A 16,026-nucleotide genomic window follows, 5' to 3' on the forward strand; every position below is an offset into this window, starting at 1 on the left:
GGTGGAGGAGTCGGGAGGAACGGGCAGCGGGAAAGATCCACCGGGCTGCAGGCAAGACCGGACCCGTCGCTGAGTTGAATCCTCCTGGCAGACTGGGCGAACCCCACCCACTTACCTCTTAACGGTTTCACACCTTCTTGAACTCTCTCTTCAAAGTTCTTTTCAACTTTTTCTTATGGTAATTGTTGACTATACGTCTTGTGCCGGTATTTAGCCTTAGATGGAGTTTACCACCCGCTTTGGGCTGCATTCCCAAACAACCCAACTCCAGGAAGACCTGGGCCCAGCACACTGGGGGCCACTACTGGCCTCACACCGTCCACAGGCTGGGCCTTGATCAGAAGGACTTGCGCCCCCCATGAGCCGTGCCGGGGAGTGGGTCTTCCATCCGCCACATGTCCCGCACCCCACCACAGGGCAGGGATTCAGCGCTGGGCTCTTCCCTGTTCACTCGCCTTTACTGAGGAAATCCTGGTTAGTCTTTTTGTCTCCGCTGACAAATATGCTTAAATTCAGCGGGTCACCACGTCTGATCTGAGGTCGAGTCTCAGAGGGCGCCAGGAGGAGAGCCACGCAGCTGACCACCCCAGGCCCCCTCCCCACGCACACACAGCACCCTACCTACCACCCACCGCCTACTCGTTGTCCCTCAGGGAGGTGGCGGCAGCAACAGAAGGTGGTGGGCAGAGAGGGACATGCCAAGGAGGGGCCGGGACGGGACCACAAGCCAGCGATCATGGGACGGACGGGGCGGGGGGCGGAGGAGAGGTGGACAGGGGTGGGGTGGAAGGGTGGGCGCATGCATGGGCACCGAAGCCCAAACCGGCAAACGACCACAGAGAGCACCCCCTTCCCCCCACACACAGACCTCGCCTTTGCGGAGGGGCCTCCGGGTGCAAACAGCAGCACGGCCACAGCCCGGGGGGAGAGAGCCCAGCGGCGGGCAGACGCCGTGGTGTCCCGCAAGTCGCCACTGGGGCACGTGTCCCCAGGGCCAGGACGCACACAGGGACTGGGCCTCGGGCACCAGCCTCCCGTCCCGATAGGGCGAGAGCCACGGGGAGAGAGAAGCGGGCATGGGCCGCAGACTTACGGCGGGGAAGGCACCGCAGAGGGAGGAGGGGTGGCCGGGAGATGGGAAACACCGCCCACAAGGGCAGGACGGTGAAAGATGGCGGACCGAAGACGAGATCCCACCCTGCCATCCCCGCGGGCCCCCCGCTGTGAGAAGCGAGACCATCCCCAACCCCCAACACCCCAGGGGCAACAACACCCAAAGGCCGCTTGCTGTACGAGGAAGCTCTCAAAGGGGAGACAGACCACAGAGGCCTGGCAGGCCAGGGGAGTCACTGCGACCTCACGTCCCCTTCTCCCCTCTTGCGGGCAGCGTCCCACTGGCCACAGAGGCAGGGGACACTGTGTCTTCACTTAGGGGGACAGAGGGCCCAGAGGCCCTGTGAGGACAACCCCCAGCCACGGGACCTCTGGGAAGTCGAGCACAAGACATGCTTATGCTGGAGGGGTGATAAATTGTCAAGTGACTCTCAGACAGGTGTAGCCCCAGGAGGAACCCAGGGCCACAAGTGCATTCAAAGCGCCCATGATCAATGTGTCCTGCAATTCACATTAATTCTCGCAGCTAGCTGCGTTCTTCATCGATGCATGAGCCCAGTGATCCACCACTAAGAGTCGAACGAAGTTTTCAAGTGTTTTGTTTCCACAGGAGACCCGCCCTTGCCATGGCACATCCCACCCTCCCTCACTCCCTCCCTGGAGTTGGGCAGGGGTTGCCTCTGGCCAGCCAAGTCAGACAGAAAACAGTAGACCGGAGGGGATGAGAAAGGTTTCACACAGTGGAGCAGGGCATGCTTGGACACCCCACAGGCGCCGGAGGGGGGGTTCCAACCCTCCCCTAGGGACATGGAGAGGGGGCACGCATGCACCACACACGGTCACGGCCCACATGATGACTGTGGGGTAGCCCCCTCCCAACAGCCACGGCGGCAGTGACCCTGACATGCCACACAATCCTGGCCCCTCAGGGGATGGCTGAGCCCTGGGGAGACAGGAGGCACCTCCAACTTCCCACAGGCCTGACCGTCCTGACCCCAAGGCAGACAGGCGACACCCTCCCCAGGGGTCTTTAAAACCTCTGCGCCTGGACATGCTAGGTAACTGGAAAGGGGAAGGTGGGCAAGGGGCACAGCGTGCCCCATAGGCCACAACCCTGACTTCGACCACCAACCACTGTGTCCCCACCCATGGCCCTGCGCCCGCCTTGGCACTGCCAGCCCATGGCTCATAAGGGCCTTCAACAGGAGCCTCTGTATTCACTGTGCAACATCCAGATCTCTCCTGCACACCCAGCCTCTTAGAGGAAATCATGGCTGACATAGGCATCCACGACATGACTGGGCCTTCCCTGGGATCCTGTGCCAATGAAGGAGCATACCTCGCACTCCCAGACTTACCCAGCCCCCAAGACGAGCTCCTGGCGGCCAAGGCATCCCGGACACACAGGCGCCTTCTCCAGGGTCCTCTACTGTCATTGCAGGGGGCCACACTGCACTCCCCTGGACACTGAGCCTCCTAGAGGAAATCTTGGCTTCTAGGGCCATCCAGGACACGCCCTCATCTTCCCCAGAAGCAGATGCAGAGGAAGAAGGGGTTGAAGAAATCCTGGAAGCCCCACTCAGTGAGGATGATTACCAGGCCCTCCTTGCCATGCTGCCAGTCTCCCCAGGCCTCCAGTATAGATGGAGAGGAAGGAAGGGGCACCTTCTCCCTGAGCCCCTTTAAGTTCTCCTTTCCTGGGATGCAGAGCCATGAACCTCGTGGAGGGGGGCGGTTTTGGGTGGGGGTAGGAGAGAATAGAGACGGGATGTCTAACAACAACTTTGGGGACAAACCCGAGAGCTGGATCTTTGGAAAGCTGGGCCTCATCCCCCCAAGAGGGACACCCCACCTGAAGCCTCAAGGAACCCAAGTATTGCAGTGACCAAGAGGGTGCCTAAGAGAGTACGTGCCATGGACCCAACAAAGAAACCCCCTGCCCCACACAGGTTCGTTTGGTCTGGCTCCTCTGTCTTCTGGTCCAATTTTTTCAGCAGGCCACACAGGAGAACTCCTTCCCTATGCCAGGGGCAGCAGAGGAAGGGGGAGCGGGAGATAGGGGAGTGAAAAGCTGGAAGATTGGGAGATGCAAGGTGGGAGGGGGCCAAGTGGGTGGTGGGAGTGGGTGGGAGCAAAGGGAGAGAGTCGGGGTGAAGGGAGACAGTTTGGGAAGGCTGAGTGGGAGAGGGAAGGAGGGAGAGAGGGAAAGGAGGCAGGGAGAGTTGTGGACAGAGGGAGGGAGAGGGTGGTCGGGAGAAGGGGGCTGAGCCCGCATCTGGGACTCAGCTTCAAGCCCCCGGCAAACCCTGCAGGTATCCCTAAAATGCTGCATCAATGACACGTTTCCCTTGGTTTCAAGGTACCTTCTCAGGGCGGGTCTGTCATGGTCAGATCCTCTGAGCCAGCAGTAGGGACCTACCCACACAACAGCTTTCATGACCATACTCCATGCCCATGTGAACACACATGCCCAGTATATCTGCAAAGGCCAATCATCTCCGTGTCTCTCTCTGACCCACAGAGTATAGTGACTGAGCTCACCCTGCCACCAGCATTCCCCCCGACACCCTCAGACATACAGATGCTATGTACTTGCAATCCCATTCCTGAATTTATAGACCCAGTGGTTTCAAAGTACATACTAACTTCTCATGTGAAACCCCGTGGTGGGTTTATAAACCTGGGTGGCCAAAGAATACATTGCTAAATAGGGTTGTGGGTGTGCTGTTGTGGTTCATTCGTTTCTTTTCAACTCACTGGGCCCTGTTCACATGGAAAAGAGAAGTGCCTCTCATCGTCCATCCCCCGAGTTGCTTCATGCAGCCTTCTTCCTTCTTTGTCTCCTCCTGCCTCCTGATGTCCTCTTTATTCTCCTCACCGCCCTCCATCTCTTTATGAAAGAACACACTCTTTCCGTGTCCCCTTGTTGGTACAGGTCAGGGCTTCCTTCTGTCCAGAAGGCCCATGATTGCTTCCTTGGCTTAGTGGAAACTCCTTCTTAACAGTAGGGGTACACTGTCTCCTTTCACGGGTATCTTCAGGGCACTTGGACTGGGGGGTGGGCTGGGGAGGTGTGAGCATCAGGCTCCACATGAAAAAGCCCCAAATGGCGTGAGCTGCCATTCAAGACGCTGGCCCTTCAGGTCTCTTGCAGTAGCCTTGAGCTCCAGGCAACTCAAAGCGCTTGGCATGGTAGTCTGGGACTGCTGTAGGGAAAGGACGCCAAGAGAGCATGGAGGAGTTGGGGAGGGATCGGAGAAATGGAGGAAAGCGAGAAAGCTAGGAGGAAGAACTGGAGAGAGCATCCAGTGTCTGGGGATGCATTGGAGGAGCCCATAGAGGCAATTGAGGTCAATGGACCTGTGGAATGTGAAAAGGCGGGAAAACCCAGAGCATTTTGGAAGGCAAGGCAGACTGGGAAAGGAGGCGTGGGCAGATACTTCAAAGGAACCTAGAGGAATTCCCAGGCAGTTAGCACTCTGTGCATTACTGAGGGCCCCCGAGCCCAGGGTTGATCCCACCTACTGATGGGAGGGCCACAAACCAAAGCCCAAAACGGCCTGCCCAGCCCATGTGGACCTTGGGGGCCCGTGAAAGCCCACTAGCTCCACGGGATTCTGTCCAGGGTCTCTGCTGGGAAAGAGGCCAGGGGCGTCCCCTCCATCTACATACCCATCCCTACTTACATAAATATGGGCAGAGCTGCCTCATGCTCTCCAAAGTCCTGAGCTGCTGGGTCCTGGCCCACTAGGCCAGCAGTCTGCAGCATCTGTGTTGTTATCCCACCATGGATTCGGCCGGCTCCTTCATCACCTCAACTGGTACATTTGCCCTCGGTCCCTGGGATTGGATCACATGTCAGGGGATTTGTGGATCGCCAGGCCAAGTGTTCACCACAAACTTGTCAACCCACCACCAAAAATGGCAGGGACCAATAGGCTGGGCCCATGTTTCTCAGGCATCATGTGTGCCCAAAGAGGCATTGTTTGTTCGTTTTGCTCCTTTGGCACACACGTGGCTTCTCCTTTCTCTTTTCTGTGATGATGGTGTTGGTTGAGGGGGCAGGGGTAGGGGGAACTGGTGTGGGGCCATTTATCCTCATCTTCCTGTGTAAATGGGAGTCGGGGAGCTCTGTGGCTTTGCCTCCTTCAGTGGCTTTATCGCCACAATGGCCCAGTGCCTTCTGCATTCCAACAGGCATTGTGGGTTGGGATTCACTTCGTCTTTCTTTCCTTTCCTTTCCTTTTGCGCTAGTGACGGCAAATACGGCCAGTACTTCTGTTAGCCCCGAGAAGCAAGGTTTCCTCCCGTTGGTACCATGATGGAGGGAAATCTGGGAGAAGCCCCATCGAGACGTTTCCCAGGCATCTCCCCAAACTGGTGGACAAATGCGGCAGAGTGTGTTGTGGTCTTCGGTGGGTGGGATTTCTTGCCGCATTTGTTTGAGGCTGGGTTTGGTTTCCTTTCTTCTTGCTCATGTTTCTTGGATTTCAGCATCAGTGGGGGTGGGGGTGGGGGTGCGGTGGGGGTGTGGTGGGGGATTTCCCCACTGCCCTTGCCTCTCAGCCTGGCTGTTGGGGTGTAGCCAAGTGACTTCCAAATGCACACCCGTCCCTGGGCTCCCGGCTTTGCTCAGGCACAGGGGCAACTGCCCTGGGTGGGGAGCATGCTTGGGCTCCTCCATCGAGTCCTCACCCATATGCTCTGAGACTTCCCTTTCTCCTTTTCCACAGGCCCCATCACCACAGTATCTTAAACAAGGAGGCCTGTTCTGAAGCTAAGCCAGATGGACGCCTTGCAAGTGCTCTTTCAACAGAACCCCTACCCTGGGATAGCACCAGAGAATGACTGGCCCGAGAGCTTGGCATTGACGAAAGCAGAGTTCAGGTAGGACCCCGTCTCTCCACCCGTTCTCCCTTTCAGGCTCTCCATGCTGATCCAAGTAAGCTGAAAGCATCTGGCGGCCTTTCTCCTGAGAAGGAATTCTCTCTGTCCCTAGGTCTAGTTTCAAAACCAAAGAACAAGACGGTTAAAGCAGAACTGATCACAGTCTGAATATGTGCACCAAGGTGGGGAAGGGGGGCCACGACCATGCCCACACCACATTGCCACCTCCTTGACCTCAGTCTTCCTCTCAAGGTAATTTAGACAAAGTTTTCCAAAAGCAAGTCCCCCAGAGGGGGTCCCAAACCCTCCCCCTCTTGCCAGAGAATTCTCTCTGCTGATGGATGAGCACAGGAGACCCAGAAACATCAAGTGGGAGAGGAAACAGATCCATCTGGTTGCTGCCCCTATCAGTGTCCCAGATAGGGGCAAGACTCCCCCAGTCAGTGTAGGCAGGCTGCACTGTTCCCCCTTTGAACTCCCTCCCCAGCCCCTGTCTTGAACTTTAGCCTCCGGCTGCCCAGGAATCCTTGGCAGAGGAGCATGCTTCAGGGCACTCTGAGGCAAGACGGGAGGAGGAAAGAGACACACAGGGACATGCATGTGTATGGAGTGTGCGTGTGTGTGTGTGTGCGCGCGCGCGTGCACACATCCATGATGGATCCAGGCACACGATCCATCTGTGTGTGTATGCCTTAGAGCCCTGCCCTGGCTGCAGAGCCACCTGTAGTGATTCAGGTGTGTGGGACTCTTCATCCCCTATCTGTGCTGTGAACGTTCCATGGGCCTTAACGTCTTCTCCTCTCAGTGTGTTCTTTCTTTGGTAGAAGACTCAGCCAGAGAGGCCTGGAGAAAGAGGACAGTCATCTCTCCTTCAAGAACAAAGATCTTTGTGCCAGCCCTCATGAGGGTTCACTTCCCGGCGATTGCCACCAGGGAAGAACTGGCTCTTCAGACGGGAATCCCAGAACCTCGAATCCAGATAAGTTCTCCAGTCAGCACATGTGTCCAGGACGTGGCACAGGAGTAAGGAGAGTTCAGCCCTGCCAAGAGTTTGGAGCTGGATACACATAGGCTTGGGCTGGGGCTGGCGCTTGGGCTTGGGGGTAGGGGGCCGAAAGTTGGTGGGCTGAGTGGTGGGGTTTGGGGTGCTTGTGGCCGTTCAGGCACCCCTCATTTCCCAGGGCCAACGGATTCATTTGCAGAAAATGGCCCTGCAGAAGTCGCCCTGGGCCTGACAGACCAGAGGCCTGGAGGCCAGGCAGGCTGTCAAATGGGTGCCATGGAGGCACCAGCATGGTGATCTGGATGGTCATGACTTCTGATGTGCCTGTCTGCCTTTTGCTCCCCTAGATATGGTTTCAAAACCAAAGAGCTCGGCACCCCCAGCAGAGCCCAAGTGGGCCTGGCAATGGCTGGGCCCAAGGGCTAGGCGGCACATTGGCCATGACTACTCCTGCTCCAGATGACTGAAGGGCCCCACCTGCTGTCCAGAACACCTCTCCTCCCCTTCGCCCCTCTCAGCCACAGGAGAGCATGCCACCCTTGGCTGCAGCCACTTCTTTTGGTGCTCCTACTTTCTGGGTGCTCGGGACTGCCTCTGGGGTCTGTGTAGGCCAGCTGTTGATGATCTTCCTGGCCCCGCCCTGCTCAGTGGCTCTCTAGCCAAGTGAAAAGGCACCGCCTCCCCCCAAGTTTGCAGTTCCCTGGCCCGCATGCTTCCCTGCTGGCACCGCCCCTTCGCAACCTGGGCAAGGGGCCATCCTGCCACCTACAGCCTGAGACACACATCCTGCGGTGGCCGGAGTCACCCTATGGTGAAGGCATGACCCCTCCACTAGAGCCACAGCCCCAACCCCCCAGCCTTCCAAGCTTGAACAGCCTCCTAGATGAGCCCTTGGTGGCCATGGGCATCCTGGACATACAGGCACCTTCCCCGGGGGCCTCTGCCAATGCAGGAGTGCACCCTGCCCTCCTAGGCACACCAAGTGTCCTGGAAGAGTTTTCAATGGACATGGGCATCCAGCACACGTTTGGAGCTTCCACCTGGGCCTCTGTGGTTGCAGCGCAACAGCCAGCTGTCTCCTGCACACCCAGCCTCTTAGAAGAAATCTTGGCTGCCAAGGGCATCTCTGACATGCCTGGGCCTTCCCTGGGTCCCTCTGCCAACGAGCGAGCACCCCTCGCCCTCCCAGGCTCACCCAGCCTCCAAGACGTGCTCCTGGCTTCCATGTGCATCCCGGGCTCACCGGGTCCTTCCCCAGGGTCCTCTATTGCCATCGCAGGGGAACACCAAGCTCTCCCCGGGTCACCCAACCTTCTAGAGGAAATCTTGGCTGCCACGGCCATCCAGGACATACCCTGGGCTTCCCCGGGGGCCACTGTGGAGGAAGAAGGAGTTGATGCCATCCTGGAAACACCCCTCAGTGAGGACGAGTACCAGGCCCTCCTCGACATGCTGCCAGGCTCCCCAGGCCCTGGGGCTTAGAGGGAGAGGAAGGAAGGGGCACCTTCTCCCCCGAGCCACGTTCAAGTCTCCTTTCCTGCCTGTGGTACCGAGCCATGGAGATCGGGAAGGGGGTGGTTTTGGGTTGGGGGAGGAAAGAATACAGACGAGATGTTTACCAACAACTTTGGGGACAAATCAGAGAGCTGGACCTTTGGGTAGCTGCCCCCCCAAGAGGGACACCTTACCTGAAGCCTCAAGGAACCCAAGTATTGCAGTGACCAATAGGGTGCCTAATAGGGGACATGCCATGGACCTAATAAAGAAACCCCGTGACCTGCACAGGTTCTTTTGGTCTGGCTCTTCTGTCTTCTGACCCCACCTTTCCAATTCACAGAGGAGAACTCCTTCCCTATGCCAGGGGCATAGGGCGAGATTAGGGGTGAAGGGAGACAATTGGGGAAGGCTGAATGGGAGAGGGAGGGAGGAAGAGAGGGAAGGGAGGCAGGGAGAATTGGGGACCGAGGGAGGGAGGTGGGTCAGTGGAGTAGGGGGTGGAGCCCGCGTCTGGGACTCATCTTCAAGCCACCGGCAAACCCTGCATTTATCCCAACATACTCCGTCAGGAGCATGCTTCCCTTGATTTCTGGGTGTCTGCTCTGGGCAGTTTCCCGAGGTCAGATCCTCTGAGCAATCAATAGGGACCTACCCACACAACCGCTTTCACGACCAGACTCCATGTGAACACACATGGCTGATATATCTGCAAAGGCCAATCATCTCCGTGTGTCTCTCTGACCCTCAGAGTGCAGTGACTGAGCTTGCCCTGCCACCAGCCTCCCCCCAACACCTGCAGACATACAGATATGATTTACTTGCAAACCCATTCCTGACTTCATAGACCCAATGGTTTCGAAGTACATACAAACCCCCGACTGTTCTCATGTGAACCCTGTGGTTGAGTTTAGAAACTTCAGTGGCCAAATAATACATTGCTAACAATGGCTATGGGTGTGTTGTTTGGTTCCTTCAAGCCACGCTCCCTCTCTACCCCCTCCCCAGGATAGAGCCAGGGCAAAAGGTCTATTCCTGGCTCCACTTTGCGCACAAGCACTTGCACCCACACACACACGCACACACACACACTGTCCTGTCTGATGCATTGCGACTCCGTGGACTAGTTCTAGAGGCCAGATGGTAGTTTTCTCCCTTTTGCAGCAGATCTTCCCAATGCAGGAATTGAACCAGTGTCCTGCATTGCAGGAGGATCCTTTACAACTGAGCTATCAGTGAAGACCCGAGCCCTGGCAAGCCAAGTTCAAGGCCATGCCACCAGGAGAGGAAAGACTAGCTGATCTCCAGGTCATCCGCCAGTCACCCCACAGCCCCCCCCCCCACATCCCAGCCAATGGAGTGTCCTGACGAGAATGAGGCATACGTCAGAGGAAGGAGCCTCACTGAAGGCACAGTCCTCCGGGGACTGGCTTCTTTCACTTGGCATCCGTGTCCTCCTCCACCACCTCCTCCCCAGGTAGCAGTTCTCTGGGTCAAGTGCTCTCCTGCTGTCATGGCCCGTTGGCAGCCTGGGCCAGGGGCCATCCTGCCTTCTGCACAGCCTGAGACACACATCCTGCGGTGGCCCGAGTGACCCTATGGTGAAAGCATGGCGCCTCCACTAGAGCCACAGCCCCAGCCTCCCAACCTTCCAAGCTCAACAAGTCTCCTAGTTGAGCTCTTGGCGGCCACAGACGTCCCAGACACAAAGGCACCTTTCCCAGGGGCCACTGCAGATATGCAAGAGCACACCCCGTTCTCCCAGGCGCACCAAGCTTCCTAGACTAGCTCTTGGCGCCAGTGGGCATCCTGGACACGATGGGGCCTTCCCTGGGGCCCTCTGGAGATGCATGAGCACACCTCGCCCTCTCAGACTCACCCAGCCTCCAAGACGTGATCTCGGCTGCCACGTGCATCCCAGGCTCACAGGGTCCTTCCCTGGGGTCCTCTACTGTCATCCCAGGGGCTCATCCAGCCCTTCCCAGGGCTAACCCTAACCCTAACCCTTCCCAGGTCATCCAGCCTCCTAGAGGAAATCATGGCTGCCAAGGCCATCAAGGACATACCTTGATCTTACCCGGGGTCCGCTGTGGAGGAAGGAGTTGAGGCCATCCTGGAAGCACCCCTCAGTGAGGACGATTACCAGGCCCTCCTTGACATGCTGCCAGGCTCCCCAGACCCTCAAGCTTAGAGGGAGAGGAAGGAAGGGGCACCTTCTTCCTCGAGCCATTTTCAGGTCTCCTTTCCTGGGATGTGGAGACATGGAGCTCGGGGAAAGGGGCAATTTTGGTTGGGAGGAGGAGAGAATACAGATGGGATGTTTACCATTAACTTTGGGGAGAAACATGAGAGCTGGAACTTTGGGAAGCATGGGCCCCCCAAGAGGGTGAGAAGGAAATAGGGAGTCCCCTGAAAAGGAATTCAGAATAATGATAATAAAAATGATCCAAAATCTTGAAAACAAAATGGAGTTACAGATAAATACCCTGGAGACAAGAATTGAGAAGATGCAAGAAATGTTTAACAAGGATCTAGAAGAAATAAGAAAGACTCAATATATAATGAATAATGCAATAAATGCAATCAAAAACATTCTGGAGGGAACCAACAGTAGAATAACGGAGGCAGAGGATAAGATAAGGTAAAAGATAGAATGGTGGAAATAAATGAAGCAGAAAGGAAAAAAGAAAAAAACAATTAAAAGAAATGAGGACAACCTCAGGGACGTCTGGAACAATGTCAAACACCCCAACAGTCGAACCACAGGATTCCCAGAAGAAGAAGACAAAAAGAAAGGCCATGAGAAAATACTTGAGGAGATTATAGTTGAAAACTTCCCTAAAATGGGAAAGGAAATAGTCACCCAAGTTCAAGAAACCCAGAGAGTCCCAAATAGGATAAACCCAAGGCGAAACACCACAGTTCAGTTCAGTTCAGTCGCTCAGTCATGTCTGACTCTTCGTGACCCCATGAATCGCAGCATGCCAGGCCTCACTGTCCATCACCAACTCCTGGAGTTCACTCAGACTCACGTCCATAGAGTCAGTGATGCCATCCAGCCATCTCATCCTCTGTCGTCCCCTTCTCCTCCGGCCCCCAATCCATCCCAGCATCAGAGTCCTTTCCAATGAGTCAACTCTTCGCAAGAGGTGGCCAAAGTACTGGAGTTTCAGCTTCAGCATCATTCCTCCAAAGAAATCCCAGGGCTGATCTCCTTCAGAATGGACTGGTTGGATCTCCTTTCAGTCCAAGGGACTCTAAAGAGTCTTCTCCAACACCACAGTTCAAAAGCATCAATTCTTCACCACTCAGCCTTCTTCACAGTCCAACTCTCACATCCATACATGACCACAGAAAAAACCATAGCCTTGACTAGACGGACCTTTGTTGGCAAAGTAATGCTTCTGCTTTTGAATATGCTATCTAGGTTGGTCATAACTTTCCTTCCCAGAAGTAAGTCTTTTAATTTCATGGCTGCAGTCACCATCTGCAGTGATTTTGGAGCCCCAAAAAATAAAGTCTGACGCTGTTTCCACTGTTTCCCGATCTATTTCCCATTAAGTGATGGGACCCGATGCCATGATCTTTGTTTTCTGAATGTTGAGCTTTAAGCAAACTTTTTCAGTCTCCACTTTCACTTTCATCAAGAGGTTTTTTAGTTCCTCCTCACTTTCTGCCATAAGGGTGGTGTCATCTGCATATCTGAGGTTATTGATATTTCTCCCAGCAATCTTGATTCCAGTTTTTGTTTCTTCCAGTCCAACATTTCTCATGATGTACTCTGCATATAACTTAAATAAGCAGGGTGACCATATACAGCATTGACGTACTCCTTTTCCTATTTGCAACCAGTCTGTTGTTCCATGTCCAGTTCTAACTGTTGCTTCCTGACCTGCATACAGATTTCTCAACAGGCAGGTCAGTGGTCTGGTATTCCCATCTCTTTCAGAATTTTCCACAGTTCATTGTGATCCACACAGTCAAAGGCTTTGGCATAGTCAATAAAGCAGAAATAGATGTTTTTCTTGAACTCTCTTGTTTTTTCCATGATCCAGTGGATGTTGGCAATTTGATCTCTGGTTCCTCTGCCTTTCTAAAACCAGCTTGAACATCAGGAAGTTCATGGTTCACGTATTGCTGAAGCCTGGCTTGGAGAATTTTGAACATTACTTTACTAGCATGTGAGACGAGTGCAATTGTGTGGTAGTTTGAACATTCTTTGGCATTGTCTTTCTTTGGGATTGGAATGAAAACTGACCTTTTCCAGTCCTGTGGCAACTGCTGAGTTTTCCAAATTTGCTGGCATATTGAGTGCAGCACTTTCACAGCATCATCTTTCAGGATTTGGAATAGTTCAACTGAAATTCCATCTCCTCCACTAGCTTTGTTCGTAGTGATGCTTTCTAAGGCCCACTTGACTTCACATTCCAGGATGTCTGGCTCTAGGTCAGTGATCACACCATCGTGAAGATCTTTTTTGTACAGTTCTTCTGTGTATTCTTGCCACCTCTTCTTAATATCTTCTGCTTCTGTTAGGTCCATACCATTTCTGTCCTTTATCGAGCCCATCTTTTCATGAAATGTTCCCTTGGTATCTCGAATTTTCTTGAAGAGATCTCTAGTCTTTCCCATTCTGTTGTTTTCCTCTATTTCTTTGCATTGATCACTGAGAAAGGCTTTCTTATCCCTTCTTGCTACTCTTTGGAACTCTGCATTCAGATGCTTATATCTTTCCTTTTCTCCTTTGCTTTTTGTTTCTCTTCTTTTCACAGCTATTTGTAAGGCCTCCCCAGGCAGCCATTTTGCTTTTTTGCATTTCATTTCTATGGGGATGGTCTTGATCCCTGTCTCCTGTACAATGTCATGAACCTCATTCCACAGTTCATCAGACACTCTATCTATCAGATCTAGGCCCTTACATCTATTTCTTACTTCCACTGTATAATCATATGGGATTTGATTTAGGTCATGCCTGAATGGACTAGTGGTTTTCCCCACTTTAACACCACAAGACACATAATAATCAAAAGAACAAAAATCAAAAGAAAGAACAAATATTAAAGGCACCAAGGGAAAAACAACAAATAGCACATAAGGGGATTCCCATAAGAATAACAGCTGATCTTTCAATAGAAACTCCTCAGGCTGGAAGGGATTGGCAGGACATACTTAAAGTGATGAAAGAGAAAACCTACAACCAAGATTACTATACCCAGCAAGGATTTCATTCAAACATGAAGAAGAAATCAAAAACTTTACAGAGAAGCAAAAGTGACAGAATTCTGCACCACCAAACCAGCTCTTCAACAAATGCTAAAGGGTCTTCTCTAGACAGGAAACATAGAAAAGGTGTATAAACTTGAAACCAGAAACAACAAAGGAAATGGCAATGGGATCATACTTATCAATAATTATCTTAAAATAAATGGGTTGGATGACCCAACCAAAAGACAAACACTGGATGAAAGGATACAAAAACAAGACCCCTATGTATTCTGTCTACAAGAGACCCACCTCAAAACAAGAGACACATACAGACTGAAAATTAACGGCTGGAAAAAGATATTTCACGCAAATGGAGACCAAAAGAAAGCAAGAGTAGCGATACTCATATCAGATAAAATAGACTTTGAAATTAAGCCTGTGAAAAGAGACAAAGAAGGACATAACATAATGATCAAAGGATATATCCAAGAAGACAATATAACAATTATATATATATAACATAGGAGCGCCGCAATATGGCAAATGCTAACAAGTACGAAAGGGGAAATTAACAATAACACAATAATAGTATGAAACTTTAATATTGCACTCACACCTGTGAATAGACCAACTAAAAAGAAAATTAACAAGGAAACACAAGCTTTAAATGATAAAATGAACCAGTTAGACCTAATTGATATTTATAGGACATTTCATCCCAAAACAATGAATTTCACCTTTTTCTCAAGCACACACAGAACCTTCTCCAGGGTTGATCACATCCTTAGCCATAAATCTAGCCTTGGTAAATTCAAAAAATTGAAATCATTGCAAGCATCTTTTCTGACCACAATGCAGTAAGATTAGATATAAATTACAGGAAAAAAACTATTAAATTTTCCAACATATGGAGGCTAAACAACACACTTCTGAATAACCAACAAATCACAGATGAAATCAAAAAAGAAATCAAAATATGCATAGAAATGAATGAAAATGAAAACACAACAACCCAAAACCCTTGGGACACTGTAAAAGCAGTGATAAGGGAAAGGTTCATAGCAATACAGGCTTACCTCAAGAAATAAGAAAAATTTCAAATAAAAAACCTAACTCTACACCTAAAGTAACTAGAAGAGGAAATGAAGAACCCCAGGGCTAGTAGAAGGAAAGTAATTTTAAAAATTAGGGTAGAAATAAATGCAAAAGAAACAAAAGAGACCTTAGCAAAAATCAACAAAACTAAAAGCTGGTTCTTTGAAAAGATAAGTAAAATTGACAAACCAGACTCATCAAGAAACAAAGGGAGAAGAATCAAATCAACAAAAATAGAAATGAAAATGGAGAAATCACAACAGACAACCCAGAAATACAAAGGATCATAAGAGACTACTATCAGCAACTATATGCCAACAAAATGGACAACTTGGAAGAAATAGACAAATTCTTAGAAAAGTACAAATTTCCAAAACTGAAACAGGAAGAAATAGAAAATCTTAACAGACCCATCACAAGCAGAGGAATCAAAACTAATCAGAAATCTTCCAAAAAACAAAAGCTCAGTACCAGATGGCTTCACAGCTGAATTCTACCAAAAATTTAGAGAAGAGCTAATACCAGTCCTACTCAAACTCTTCCAGAAAATTGCAGAAGAAGATAAATTTCCAAACTCATTCTATGAGGCCACCATCACACTAATACCAAAACCTGACAAAGATGCCACACAAAAAAAGAAGTCTACAGACCAATATCACTGCTGAACATAGACGCAAAAATCCATAACAAAATCCTAGTGAACAGAATCAAACAACATATTAAAAAGATAATATATCATGACCAAGTGGGCTTTATACCAGGGATGTAAGGATTCTTTAATATCCACAAATAAATCCATGTAATACACACCATTAACAAATTGAAAGATGAAAATTATATGATATCTCAATAGATACAGAGAAAGCCTTTGACAAAATTCAACATCCATTTATGATAAAAACTCTCCAGAAAGCAGGAATAGAAGGAAAATACATCAACATAATAAAAACTATATATGACAAACCCACAGTAATCATTATCCTCAATGATGAAAAATTGAAAGCATTTCCTCTAAAGTCAGGTACAAGACAAAGGTGCCTACTCTCACCACTTCTATTCAATATAGCTTTGGAAGTTTTGGCCACAGCAATCAAAGCAGAAAAAGAAATAAAAGGAATCCAGATTGGAAAAGAAGAAGTAAAACTCTCACTGTTGGCAGATGCCATGATCCTCTATATAGAAAACCCTAAAGTCTCCACCAGAAAATTACTAGAGCTAATCAATGAATA

At 51.1% G+C, this 16,026-nt stretch overlaps 1 non-coding gene and 1 pseudogene across 1 annotated transcript; both read right to left on the reverse strand.

The window, feature by feature from the left end:
* Positions 1-543, reverse strand: part of LOC129642663 (uncharacterized) — a 4,576-nt pseudogene extending 4,033 nt beyond the window's left edge.
* Positions 544-1,538: 995 nt separating this feature from the next.
* On the reverse strand, positions 1,539-1,691 carry LOC129642411 (5.8S ribosomal RNA). Its single transcript, XR_008709701.1, has one exon. It is a non-coding gene; the product is annotated as a 5.8S ribosomal RNA (ribosomal RNA).
* Between the last annotated feature and the right edge of the window lie 14,335 nt (positions 1,692-16,026).

Source organism: Bubalus kerabau, chromosome 1 (genome assembly GCF_029407905.1).
Source record: "Bubalus kerabau isolate K-KA32 ecotype Philippines breed swamp buffalo chromosome 1, PCC_UOA_SB_1v2, whole genome shotgun sequence".
Classification (NCBI taxonomy): domain Eukaryota; kingdom Metazoa; phylum Chordata; class Mammalia; order Artiodactyla; family Bovidae; genus Bubalus; species Bubalus kerabau.